Source organism: Vicia villosa, linkage group LG5 (assembly GCF_029867415.1).
Source record: "Vicia villosa cultivar HV-30 ecotype Madison, WI linkage group LG5, Vvil1.0, whole genome shotgun sequence".
In the NCBI taxonomy this organism is placed as follows: domain Eukaryota; kingdom Viridiplantae; phylum Streptophyta; class Magnoliopsida; order Fabales; family Fabaceae; genus Vicia; species Vicia villosa.
Window position 1 is genome coordinate 11,672,277 of NC_081184.1, and position 14,877 is coordinate 11,687,153.

The 14,877-nt window shown below is 32.0% G+C and overlaps 1 pseudogene; it reads left to right on the forward strand.

The window, feature by feature from the left end:
• Positions 1–11,229: 11,229 nt before the first annotated feature.
• Positions 11,230–14,575, forward strand: LOC131606270 (receptor-like protein 7; annotated as a pseudogene).
• Positions 14,576–14,877: the final 302 nt, after the last annotated feature.

Here is a 14,877-nt window from a genome sequence, read left to right on the forward strand (position 1 = left end):
CGGGTACCTTAGAATTGAAAATTATAATATTTGACTATTATTATTATTATTATTATTATTATTATTATTATTATTATTATTATTATTATTATTATTTTAATATTAATGTTAATTTAAAATAATTATATAAATATATTATTATGTTATTCTTTAAATCAAATTTAGTGTTTTTTTATTTTAATAATTTTTTTAATGACATATTATTTTCACTAAAATATTTATTATCTAATTAAAATTGTCACTTAAATATTAATATATTCTCATATATTTTTAGTATTTCTTAAAATGATGTGGTCATCATTTAAATAAATAAATAATCTACATAAATAAATATACTATTCTCATATATTGATTTGTAATTACACGACAATTTACAAACAAATTTTTCCAAGCTCATATCCATTTTCAAGCTAACCACCACCATATATCCCATGGTCTCTAAATTTCTTAGAACTGTGAAATTGTTTTAGCCTACAGATGTTTGGACATTCAACTGCCTATAAAATCCTAATTTAAAGCCAACTTCTTAAAATTAGAAGAAATAATAGTTAGATTAAAAGATAGAAAGAAATCATTTAGAAGCTGAAAGGTTGACAACAATATCATTAGATGACATATTTTAAGGAGCGGAGAAAGGATTATAGAACCTAGACTATTAAATTATCAAAACAAAATTATTCATGCATAAATGATGACTTTTTTCTTGATGTAGCTCTCACTTTTAGTGGAAAGTATTAAACATATCAGTGACCTTATTTGTCTTGCGATTACATTGTTTTCGTTTTTTATATACCAGTACTACACTTCCACATTGAATAATGAAATAATGACAACATTATTGTGGTAGCTCCAAAAATCAATTAAACTTATCTTTGATTATTAAAAGATAATTTGTAGTTATAAAAGTATGAATAACGATGAGTTAAAGAAGAGTCTCATAGTAATTATAAATTAAAGAAATTAGAGGTTAGAGATTTCTAATAGCAGAGATTAAAATATGAATTGGTTATTAAAATTTCATATTAATAAAGCTATTAGGTGAGTTGTTGAAAGATTGGTAAAGTTGTTTGTATAAATATAAAACGAAAATTATAATTATAATTATAATTATTATTATTATTATTTGTAAATTAAATATTTTTTATAAAAAGAATTAGAATTAGGATAATAAGATATAATAGTGTTAATTGTATATATTATTATTTATAATTGTGGTAGTTCGTTAGTTATTATTATTATTATTATTATTATTATTATTATTATTAGGTAGATATTATATTATTATTATGAATAGTGAATGTTTAATATTATATTATTATTATTATTATTATATATAAATTAAAAATTTGTTGTCATAAAAAAAATGAGAATTAGGATATTAAGATATAATAGTATTAATTGAATATATTATGATTATTAATATTATTTATAATTGTGATAGTTAATTATATTATTATTATTATTATTATTATTATTGTTTATTAGTTAGATCTTACATTATTATTAATAATAATGATTTATTATTGTTATTATTATTATTTATTATTGTTAGTTACATATTATATTATTATTAATAATGACTTATTATTATTATTAATTATTATTATTATTATTTAAATGTTATTATTAATTGCAGTATTAAATTGGAGTTGGTGTGAATAATTAAAAAAATAATAAAATTAAGAATAACGTATAAAACAATGACAGTAGAATAATAATATAACTGATATGAAATTTAGTCTAATTTTTTATGGACTCTTTATGATATAATAACTACATTGAAAAATTATTAATTAAGTGTAACATATATATGAAGTAATTGCAATAGAATAGCAAGAAAAGACCAAATAAATTAAGAAGTTGAATAAATAACAGTAGATGTTTTTGACACTTAAAAGATTTTTTCCATATAAGAATCTTAGAATTAAATCGCACATAAAGTGATGATGTAATATTACATTATTAAGTCATAATGTTTTAAAATTAAAAATTATGATAACTATTTATATATAAATATTATATACAATAGAATAAGAAATATTGTAATTTATTCTTATTAAAAAATATTAATATTATTATTTCTTCTCTAATATAAAATATTTATATAAATGACTAACGAAATATTGTTAGTGATAAAAAAAATTGGTATGTCAAAATATTTTTAATATTATTTTTTATTCGACAAAATTAGTTATATATTTTCAATTTATTTAATATTTATATTTAAAATAAATATTTATAATTTTTATTATTATTATTAAGAGTATTATTATTATTATTATTATTATTAAAATTTTGAGAATTTTTTTTAGATTAAGTAGATTTTTTATTTAAGTATGAAGCATTTTATGAGTTTTATTTTTTAATTTATAATTGGAATATGAATATAACTATGAAGAGTATTATATTATAACTCATAAATTATATCAACTTTAATATATTATATAATAATTATATCAATTTTATTATTTTCTTAAAATTTGAAATAAGATTGGATTTTTGTGAGATTGACACATAAGCTTAGATTGTTGTGAGATTGACACATAAGCTAGAGTTTGCTAGGGTTATCATCATTACTTCTTTACATTTATATTAAGTAGATGTTTAGTAGTAAAACAAAGTTGATTAATGAAATATAAAATGTTGGTTAATAAAATTATAAGTTGGTTAATGACACAATTTTATATCGGTATCTTTTAATCTAAACAAATTAAAAAATTATTTATCATTATAATATATTTTACTACTCATAATACTATTCAAAAATATATTTTTTTATTTAAAAAAAATATTGTTAGCCTAACAATTGAGTATATGAATAGCATTATTTAATAAATAAATAAAATGACGTCAAAAATAACTTACTACTAAAAGGTTTGAATCCGGATCCCCACTATAAAAATGAAAAAGAAAAAAGTTAAAAAATGGTGATAAATTAATGTATATATGAGAAGAAAAAAAATGAAATGATGTGGAAAAAATGACTTACCTCCATTAGATTTGGAGTCGCAGAATACAATAGAAAGGTGAAAAAGTAAGATGATAAAAACATAAAAGAATTTTGCAATTTGAGCCATATTTTGTCTGCTATACATGCAACAAAAAGAAACTTGTTTTTACTTTTTATCACTTTAAGAGTAAAAGTTTATTGCTTTGTTGACTTTAAATATGTTTTTTTTTGGTCTAGTTAAAGATATTAATTTAGTAAATGGAACTATCGTTAAATGGCTCTATGATACATGAATGTGTCGTGCTTATCTCTTTAAATTTTAAATATTTATTTTCTAAACTTTCAATATATTTTTTAATTTCTTTTCATGTTTAACCTTTCAATAAAGACAGAAATAGACAAATTATAGTGATGGATGATTAAAATAATTTTGTTATTGAAATAATGCGTCAAAGAGGCAACAGATGATGAGTTTAAAGATAACAAAATTTAGGCGAAATATCCCTTTTGGTCCCTTAAGTATATTTGTTGGTTCACTTTGGTCTCTGAATTAATTTTCGTGTCGTTTTAGTCCTTTGACTTTCTTAACTTATCCACGTTTGTCCTTCCGTTAGTGAACTGTTAGTCAAAGTTCAAAAAAAGCGTTCAGGTGGCATTTTGTTTAATGACACGGGCAAGTGGATTCCAGATGGCTGTGAAATGCATATCTGTACGGCCTAATGTAAGGGTTATCCTCATTCAATAGTATCAAAACGTAAAAAATCATCTAAGTCTAAAACAAGAGGAAAAGAATGAGACTGCGAAGAAGAAGAAGAAGAAGAAGAAGAGAAGGCGACAATGAAGAAGAAGAAGGAGCGACTGCAAAGAAGAAGAAAACGGACGATTGAAGACGAAGGCATGATATTGGATAAGTAATTTCTGCACGTTATTAGGGTTTGTTATAATTTAGGGTTTAACAAGATTTAGGGTTTTGTTAGTTTTAGGGCTTTATGTAGGTTTAGATTTTGGTAGATTGGGTTTGAAATATTGTTATTAAACTGTGTTAGGTGAGCATGGACGAAATTATGGAGCTCAAAATTCACCATATTGGTCAATTCGTTGATTCTGAATTTAATGTGTATGAAGGAGGAGTGGTAGATAAGTTGAACGTAGATGCTGATAGGTGGAGTTATTTTGAGTTAGTAGATGTTCTGAAGAAATTAGGCTATATGGACTTTGAGAAAATGTATTATAAGAATCCATAATTTGGGATGAATGCCCTATTTGATGACACAAGTGCTTTAGAAATTGCAGACCTTTACATGGTGCACCAAACTGTTGACATTTACATTCAACACACTGTCTCAACGTGATTATTGTGATGGACCACTGGATAATTTTGTTGTTGAGCATGTAGATGAGGTTGAAGAGTTTCTTAATAAGTTACATGATGAAATAGTGATAAATTGGATAATATGAATGATGCTAATGTTGTTGTGGAAGAAGGAGAAGTTGGGTTGAATGGTGATAATGCTAATGTTGTGGAAGAAGGAGAAACTGAGTAGAATGGTGGAAATGTTGTTGTGGAAGAAGGAGAAACTGAGTTGAATGGTGGAAATGTTGTTGTGGAAGAAGGAGATGCTGAGATAAATGGAAGAAATATTGTTGTGGAAGGAGAAGCTGGGCTGAATGGTGGTAATGCTAATGTTTCCTCAAACAATGTTGAAGTTCTCTCAAACAATATGGGTGAGGTGCATGATGATAGTGAGGATGAGAGCTTTCAGTATGATAGTTCCATTGAGGTATCATTTGTGGGTCAAGACTCCATATATATCCAGATGTGCATCCACCTAAGTATAGGAAGATGCCCGGTAGACCATAGAAAAGGAGAAATCTTGAGCAAGGGGGGATTGATGGGAATGGGAAAAAATGAGAAGGACAAGTTTTATTATCAAGTGATCCAGGTGCAAAAAAGTTGGCCATAACAAATTAATCTGCAAGGTCACACCAGTGTCTCAACCAAGTCAGGCCACAAATATTAATGCTTCTACATATCAAGCCAATGCAAGTTAGTCCACATCTACTAATGCTTCAACAACCCAAGCCAATGCAAGTCAGGAAACATCTACCCAGGTGGCTGCAACTCATACCTCAACAACACGGGTTTACATGAGTGCAACCCAATCTTCTAGAGGAAAGGTTGTAACAGTACAATGCTCAAGGGAAAATGCAAAAGAAACTGGAAAGTCCCAGAAGCTAGGTGTAAGAAGGCCATTTGTAGCACCAGGACCAACAACAAGATTATCTAATTCAAATAATGTGATTGGCCTTACAACCAGAAGGACAACACCAATAAAGAGGCTCTCATCAAAGAAAACCACCCAATCTTAATTAATCTTTGTACTGTATTTTGAAATCATTTTGAAAAATTTGATTTATGGTTTTTGTAATATTTGTTGAAGTCATTTTGAACAATTTGGTTTATGGTAAACATCCTACAATATTTTGAAGCGATTTTGAACATGTCTATGTAACATGTCAAATGCATTTTGGAACAATGTGGAAATGTCCCTTTGCTTATCAACATTGCCAATTAATGTCAGTTTATATTAGTCTGATTTGTTGTACTGGATTTGTTGTGTCATATTCATATCTCTTTGAGCCAAATATTTGTAAACAAAATAGGAAACCAAATAGTATGTTGCTAACAAAAAATATGCCAAGAGATAACACTCATTTCATTCATAAACTGTGTTACAAATACACATTCAAATAACTTATAGCCACTCCTAAAACATCCTACAAAACCAGACACATAACATTAGAAAACACATAATCTTCCACTTGCACATCTTGTTCAATTGAACTTGAATTTCAATTACAGCATTCCCTAATTCTTCATTTCCAAACTTCAGTTTTTCAAAATCCTTTGATAAGCTTTCCAATTTATTCAAGAAATATGACATTTTTCTTTTACAAATTTCTCATGGAACCACTTGAAAAAAACCACATCCTCTTTGCAATGACCCCTGCAACAAACAAATTTGGATCAACACCAGATGCTCTTTACCTTAGATTAACATACTAACCCATAATTAGGGCTTACCTTATACTTGTGACAACCCCAAAATTTCTTTCCAAAATTCTTCTTAGTGTTTGCCCTACGAAGCACAACCTCATCTCCACAATGACAAATTGGAATAGCTAGTGCCCTACTGAGAACACACGACTCACCTCTTTCAGATTTGATCTCCTTCAAAAACTCAGAACCATGTCCGACCTTCATCGTTGATGGAACATTAAGTACGAAAATGGTAGAGAATCCAGGAACGACGGGTATGAAGAAGAAGAGAACAATGGTGGGATGGTGGAAATGATGGAAAGTATGAATAATGGTAACTTAACAAAATTGAATGAGATGGAAGTGATGAAGAACAACCCTAATATAAAGAAGAAGGTGACACTATGATAGCTCACCTGCTAGGTAGACAAATTAGACGCACGTTTAAGGCAACATGACGGAATGAACTTATTTGAAACATTTTGAAACTTAAAGGACCAAAATGGCACAAAATTAATCGAGGGACCAAATTGAACCAAGGGGTATACTTAAGGACAAAAGGGGTATTTTGCCAAAGATTTATTGAAAAAAAATATATACAATCATAGTTAGTAGTATTGAAGAGACAATAAATGGGTTTGAATTTTATTAAGTTGGAAATTTTTTACAAATTCCATATAAAACCTTTATTTTTGTTATGATAAAATACCTTCATCAACACTATTTTGATAACAATGTAAGACTAAATAAAAAATTTATTTTTCTTATGACAAAATAGCTTCATCAATACTATTTTGATAACAATATTAATCTAAATAAAAATAAAGAGATAAAGATGAAAAAAAAAATCCTTTATAATTGTTTCATTCCCCACTCACCTGCTTTTCTAAAATGATATGTTGTTAACATCACCTAGGCTACACCTGATATTGCTTGTGAACTTGTCCCTTTTCAAATCTGCCTTAATCCTATTGCTTTGAGATCTCTCCACCAAATAGATTTTCTACTTCTTCCTACACTTTCAACATTAATAAAGATCTTCAACTCTAGATTTCCATACTTGTGCTTCAATATTCATGTTCATAATGCTTCCTTCTCCAACAAGATTCTCCATTTCCATTTGAGCATGAGAGCCTTGTTGAGAATATCTATGTTCTTGACACCTATACCACATCCTCTTTTGGACTGCATACCTTCTGCCAACTGACCAAGTGGATTATTTTCCTAGCCTCTAAACCACTCCACTAAAACTTATTCTGAATTTTTGTCATCTCCTGTCATACTTTGACTAGAGCTTTGTAGAATGATAATGCATGTAATATGATTTTATTTTGTACTGCAATGAGCATTACCACTTTCCCTCCCATAGTTAAGTATCTACCATTCCATAGTGATAATCTCTTTCTCTATTTGTCTATGATTATTTCCACATGCAAAATTTTCTTAAACTAGATCCAACCTAGTCCCCATAGGATCATAAATGGTAGGTTATCCATACTACGAGATAGAAAAGATGATGCCATCTGCGTAATGCATTCTTCACATTGATTCCATATATTTTCTCTTGTAAATAATTACACAAAATCCAAAAACTAGTTCAAAGCCTCTCGGCATTGCCTTTATGCTCCAAAGATTACTCCATGTGCATTTTGTTGTTATAATTGCTTGTATTAAAGGTTCGTGGGCACAACCTATAAAATTTCAATATTATTGTCAAATCTCAATAAGATATCTTGAGAACAAGAGTATGCCAATGTTCTTCTGAACCTGGATAATTCTTTGGTGTTATCTCTCTAATCCTTATATTTTATTTTCCGCTATTTACTTTTAGTTTTTATCTTTCGTTGCTTTTTATTCTAATCTTAAAATTACTAACACAATTTACTACTTAAGTATTAAAGTTCTAGATTAATCATGAATTTTGAATAACACAATACCCCTCCTCTTGTACTTAGAGAGACTTATCCAAGAAGTGGCATCAGAGTCTAACTTCTGTTAAAGACTAATCGTTCTAGGAGGAAAAATGACTTCTGGTTATTAACTAACCAAATCCTCATCCCTTAATGGAGATTAGTATAGTTTGTGAAAAGAGAAAATGAAGTTTCTCATAGAAGGGATGGATCGTGGTATTTGGAAGACTGTGAAGGAAGGTCCATTTGTTCCTACACACGATGTTGATGGTGTTGTAGTGAACAAACCTGGAAAACAAGCAGGAACTGATATGGCTAGCCATATGTTGGATTGTTTGAATGACAAGAACTAATATCTCGATAAGGGTGTTCCATTAATAAAACCCTCAACAAGTGGTTCACCTTGAGATCAAACAAATTGAAGGATGCCCTGTTAAATATAACCATGTAGTTTCTTGAGAAATCTTCAAGGAAAGGAAGGCGGGCACCATGAATATTATTTCATCAAAAGTGGATTCATTCCGCATAGAGGAGTGATAACGCGGGTCGTTACTTGTAGGCGATGAATATGCACCAAGGCCATTAACTCCAGGAATCCATATCGCTTTACCCTTTTGAGCGGGAAGGAGCCCACATCCAGTGTTTAATTTATGAGCGCAGATCTCAAGGGGTGTGTTGCCTTAGATATACCTCTTGACCACTTGGATGTTTAAGCCTTCTTGATAACTTTGAGAATCACTTGATCATGGGCTCTTGACCTTTTTCTTGGCTATGTGCTTTTTCCATTCGACCAAAGTAGTTTTTGAAATCTTATCTGCAAAGAAGAAAAGCAAACATTATTAGCCTCACCAGCAAAAATTCCAAATACGAACCCGTATGACATCTAACTTACTCAGATGTTTGTTTATACCCTCACAATTTCCTTTAATGCAGTTTCATTTAAGAGGAATAGGAGTTCATTATCGAAAAGATTGGAATAAAGGTTTATTAAGAGTAGATGGTCCGATAAGTTATTACAATAAGTAATTCCTCTTTACACGAAGGAAGAAGAGTTTATTATTTCATCATCATCGTCATTGTCGGCCTCGGCTACTTGCGTTGAGACTTAAGCTCCTGTACTCTTTTTTCAGTAGCTCGTAAAGCTTTCCCATATTTGCTGATCAACTGGGAAAAAGGAATACAAATCTAACTTATAATGAAATGTAACTTTAAAGCCTGCATTTTAGGATCATATGGGCACCAAATGTTTACTGAATAATAATAAAAATAAAAATGAGGGAGATAAAATATTCAGTCCTCCCCCTCTCCTCCAAACTGAGCCTAAATAACCTAGATAATCATGGTACGAGACTCCATGACATCAATTTCATCTAGAAGTTGGAATGCCTCCATCTTGCAAGGTGTGAGGTAGTCGAATCCATACCCTATGATCGTCACAGGACTGTCTATCCAGACCAGGGGGTAGCGAGAGGTGCCATCCGCCCCAATCATGACCATAGAGGTGCTATCTCACCCTATAACCCTCACAACGCCCGAATCCATCCCAACCGTTGGACGGGATTTGAGACGGGGCTAAGTTCATCACCTTTAGAACCTAAACCTCAAAAGAAGAAAAAGGAACTTGAACCCCTATGTAATGGAAAACGGGGATGTAGAGGAAGAAATAGAGGCTGAGGGAATTGTCCAAAGTAGCCATATTAGCTCTCTCAATCATAGAATATGCCTCCAGGATGATTTCTTCTTCATCACCTAAAGAAGAAAGGTTGACTTGTTATCGAAAGGAGGATATCTTCTCCTCACTGACGTAAAGGGACTTGAAATCCTCGACATCCTTGCGCTTAAGGTTAAAGGAAACCATTAGCTTCATGTTTCTTGGGGAAATAGAAAGGAAAACAAGAATCACTATCACTACTACCATTACAACCGGAGCTTAAAAATTTCTCGCAACTCCCAAACTTACATAACACCATCACTTTGTAGTCAATATTCTGCTTTTTCTTATTGCAAAACCATGTAAACCAACGTACTAATTATAAAACATAACTGACACCTCCACATTTGAAAAATGATATTTCATTGCAACTTCAATGCTCATATTTTATAATTGCTTTTCAAAATATCCTCTACGGCATTAACAACAACATCAATATTGAAATCATGATATAAGCTTATAGAGAGAGTGAAGTAGAATTTTTGTAAATAGGATTTAGAATGAGATGCTTAAATAAAATTTTTTGGATATGTAAGGAGTAAACATTTTCATGCCACCGTTTTGTTTTGGAAAGCTTTCGTTTCATCTGTTCGCAACTAATAATATAGTTTCCTCCTCTCACCACCCTGCCATCATCTAACTAGTGTCCTTCATTACACAATGATTCTGGTTAGGATTGCCAAGCTCTAAACAGCAACATCATTTCAACTAATAATGTTTTCTCTTAATTTAGAACAGCGTGCTTGTTCTGTTCAAGGATTGATCATGCGTTAAGAAAAGTGAAATTAAGATTGTACTTGTTAAGTAAAAATGTGTGGCACTCATATGCGGTTAGAAGTGGTCACAGGCTTTAAGTGTTTTTGATGGATTTAGGGTAATTTCATGATAGTAAGAGTCCCTATTTCGAAGGTGTTTTTAGCATAGAGAGAGCAAATTCACGTGAGGTGAGAAATCTTATATCTTTTAAGGTGTTTCGTGTGAATTTTTTCTTATTTTAAGAATGAGATATTTCCGAGTCAGCGATTCTTTTCGTTTATCAAGTATTTCTCTATCTATCTTGCAGTCGAACATTGAATTTTCCTCTTGTGGACACAACTGTATATTATAGATGATGTTCCAATTTATGAAGTATATTCTTCTATGAAGTAGTATGACTTTTGTAGTAAAAAGTGTCTCCAAAACTGAATAGTCTAAGGTGATAATAATTTTCATAGAGAAAGAAGAGATCATGTATGGTCATTTTCTTGATTATGTGTGGTCCTAATTTTTGAAGGGACTGAAACTACAGTACAAGAAATTCTACAAAGTCAAGCTATAATTAAATGATAAGGTTTACCTTAAGTTGAGGACTTGGAGTTTCTAATACGTAAACATATTTTTTTCATTATGAAAGGAGTCTCTCACCTTAGAATGTTCAATTTTGAGCACTATACTTCATGTTTGACAGATAACTGCACCTCATTAATTAAGTGGTCAAAGCGCAAGTATCATTAACTTGTGTTGAGGGAAGAATTTATAGATCATGTTCTGCGAAATTTCCCTTAAACTATTGACCCGTTCCACACTGGAAAATACAGGTCAGATTGCCTGTCTCAGCAGCTTGCTTCATAAACAAACATTTGTGTTGACAGTGTTGTGACTATCACTAAGAATAGACAACAATGAGAATTACAATACTTTCACTGTTTTCTTTCTTTGTCTTCTACAACTACATATTTCTCAGTTTCCAAATCTCTGTTGCCTCTACCAAATGTCTTGAGGATCAACACTCTTTGTTGCTTCAATTAAAAAACAATCTCACATACAACACTGACAGTTCCACGAAACTGAAGTTGTGGAATCAAAATATTGCTTGCTGCAATTGGAGTGGTGTATCTTGTGACAGGGAAGGACATGTTATTGGCCTTGACTTGAGTGAAGAATCAATCTCTGGGGGATTTGATTATTCAAGTAGTCTTTTCAGTTTTCAGCATCTCCAGAAACTGAACTTGGCTTATAACAATTTCAATTCTCTCATTCCGTCAGGATTCAGCAAGTTGAAAAAGTTGACATATCTGAATTTGTCAAATGCTGGCTTTGCAGGGCAGATTCCATTTGAGATTTCACAGCTTACAAGGTTGGTTACTCTTGATATATCTTCTTTTAGTCTCTATGAAGTCGAACAGCAGCTGAAACTAGAAAAACCAAATCTACAGAAGTTTGTTCAAAATCTGACTGGTCTTAGGAAACTGTATCTAGATGGTGTATTAATACATGCTCGCGGAAAGGAATGGAGCAATGCTTTGTCTCCATTGCATGACCTGCAAGAGTTGAGCATGTCTTACTGTGATCTATCAGGACCACTTGATTCTTCCCTAACAAAACTAGAGAATCTATCGGTCATTATTCTTGATGGGAACAATTTTTCATCTCCAGTGCCAGAAACATTTGTCAATTTTAAAAACTTGACCATCCTCTGTCTTGCATCTTGCGATTTGAGTGGCACATTTCCACAAAAGATATTTCAAATTGGAAAGCTGTCTGTTATTGACTTATTGTTCAACGACAATCTCCATGGTTCATTTCCAGAATTTCCATTGAGTGGATCTATCCAGACTTTAAGGGTTAGTAACACAAGCTTCTCTGGAGCATTTCCATACACTATAGGTAACATGAGAAACTTATCGGTATTGGATCTTTCTAATTGTAAATTTAATGGAACACTTCCCATTTCACTGTCAAACCTCACAGAACTTAGATACCTGGATTTGTAATTTAACAGCTTCACAGGTCCAATGCCGTCATTTGGCATGGCCAAAAACCTCACACACCTAGACCTTTCTCATAATCGCTTAAGTGGTGAAATTCCATCATCTTCCCATTTTGAAGGATTGCACAATCTTGTCAGCATTGATTTGCAAGATAATTCTATCAATGGGAGCATTCCTTCATCCCTTTTTGCGCTTAAGTTGCTACAGAGGATTCAGCTTTCATCCAACCAGTTTAGTAAATTTGACGAATTCAAAGACGTGTCTTCCTCTGTAATTAACACCCTTGATTTAAGTAGCAATAATCTATCCGGGCCTATTCCAATGCCTATCTTTCAGCTCCATTCACTTTCTGTCCTGGATCTTTCCTCCAACAAGATAAACGGGCTGTTGCAGCTAGACGAGCTCTTGGAGCTTCGAAATTTAACTGCACTAGATCTTTCATACAACAACATATCAATCAATGTGAGTGTTGCAAGTGCTAATCATACTTCCTTTCATGATATTAGCACTCTAAGCTTGGTATCATGCAACCTGAAAGCTTTCCCTAGTTTCTTGAAAAACAAATCCAAATTAAACACTCTAGACCTATCAAATAATCAAATGAAAGGAAAAGTGCCAAATTGGATCTGGAAGCTACAAAATCTTCAAAGCCTTAATGTTTCTCACAATATACTCACTGAGTTGGAAGGACCATTTCAAAACCTCTCTTCAAAATTGATAGCCCTGGACCTTCATAACAATCAACTGCAGGGACCAATACCTGTTTTTCCTAAACTTTCTTCCTATTTGGATTATTCAATGAACAAGTTTGGCTCTGTTGTCCCACAAGACATTGGTAACTACTTGAATTTCACAATTTTTCTCTCACTTTCTAATAGTACTTTACATGGCAGCATCCCTGAATCCCTCTGCAAAGCTTCAAATCTTCAAATGCTTGATATTTCCATTAATAACATTTCTGGAACAATTCCCTTATGTCTAATGAAAATGACTCAAACCCTTGGGGTATTAAATCTGAGGATGAACAATCTCATTGGCACCATCCCTGATGTGTTTCCACCTTCTTGTGCTCTAAGGACTCTTGATCTCCAAAAGAATAATTTAGATGGACAGATTCCAAAATCTCTTGTGAATTGCTCAGCACTAGAAGTTCTAGATCTTGCAGATAACAACATCATTGACACATTTCCATGTTTGTTGAAGAACATATCCACACTGCGTGTCCTTGTCTTGCGCAAAAACAAATTCTACGGTCCCATCGGATGTCCAGACTTCAACGCCACTTGGCACATGCTTCAGATAGTTGATCTAGCATTTAACAAATTCCACGGTGTACTACCTAATAAATACTTACAAACGTGGAAGGCAATGATGTCAGGTGAAAACCAAGCTAATTCAAAGGTAAACAATATCCGATTTCAGGTTATTCAGTATGGTCAGATGTACTATCAAGATTCAGTGACACTTACAATCAAAGGTCAACAACGTGATTTTGTTAAAATTCTAACAGTGATCACTTCCATAGACTTCTCATCTAATCTTTTTGAAGGACCAATACCAGAGGGTCTGATGGGCTTCAAAGCACTTCATGTTCTCAACTTATCAAGCAACCATTTCTCAGGTGAAATCCCAAATTCTATAGGTAACTTGAATCAATTAGAGTCTTTAGACCTCTCAAGCAACTCTTTGGTTGGTGAAATTCCTGTGCAACTAGCAAGTATCTCCTTCCTTTCTTATTTGAACCTTTCCTTCAATCATTTGGTGGGTAAGATCCCAACAGGTACTCAACTTCAGTCATTCCAAGCTTCTTCCTTTAAAGGAAATGATGGACTATATGGACCTCCATTGAATGAAATACCAGATGATAAGAGGCAAGATGAGCTGCATCCGGAAATTGGATGTGGGAGGCTAGCTTGTTCTATAGACTGGAATTTCTTAAGTGTAGAACTGGGAACTGTTTTCGGTCTTGGAATTGTCATTTGTCCTCTCATGTTTTGCAAGAAGTGGAGGATATGGTACTGGAAACTAGTGGATAAAATTCTTTGCTGGATCTTTTCAAGGTTGTATCTTGAATATGTAACCCAAAGAGGACAAACATACATAGTTTTAAGGTGGCATTAGTGACTTATGAATGAGTGTGCCAATTAGCAAAGTAGTATTTTCTATTTTCAATATTGTTGTTTTTGAAGTGTGGAACTTGGAAATGATATTGGGTTTGGGAGCATTTATCATTCAGTTACTAAATATCTATGGAACAATTTCCTCTTGTTTAATATCAATGACTTCTTGTCTAAATATATGCCACTCAAAATATTGTTTCTACTTTATTTTTAAGTGATTCTCATATCGAATAGTCAGAAGGTATACTATGATTCGACAATGACAGAGTTTCTCAATCAAACTGTGTCTTTTGAAGGGGGGATATTGGAGATGAGTATCTTTGCTTCCATGTGCTAATCAATCCACTGCGAATGAATGAACAAAAACACATGAACCGTGGTTGTATTATATAGTTG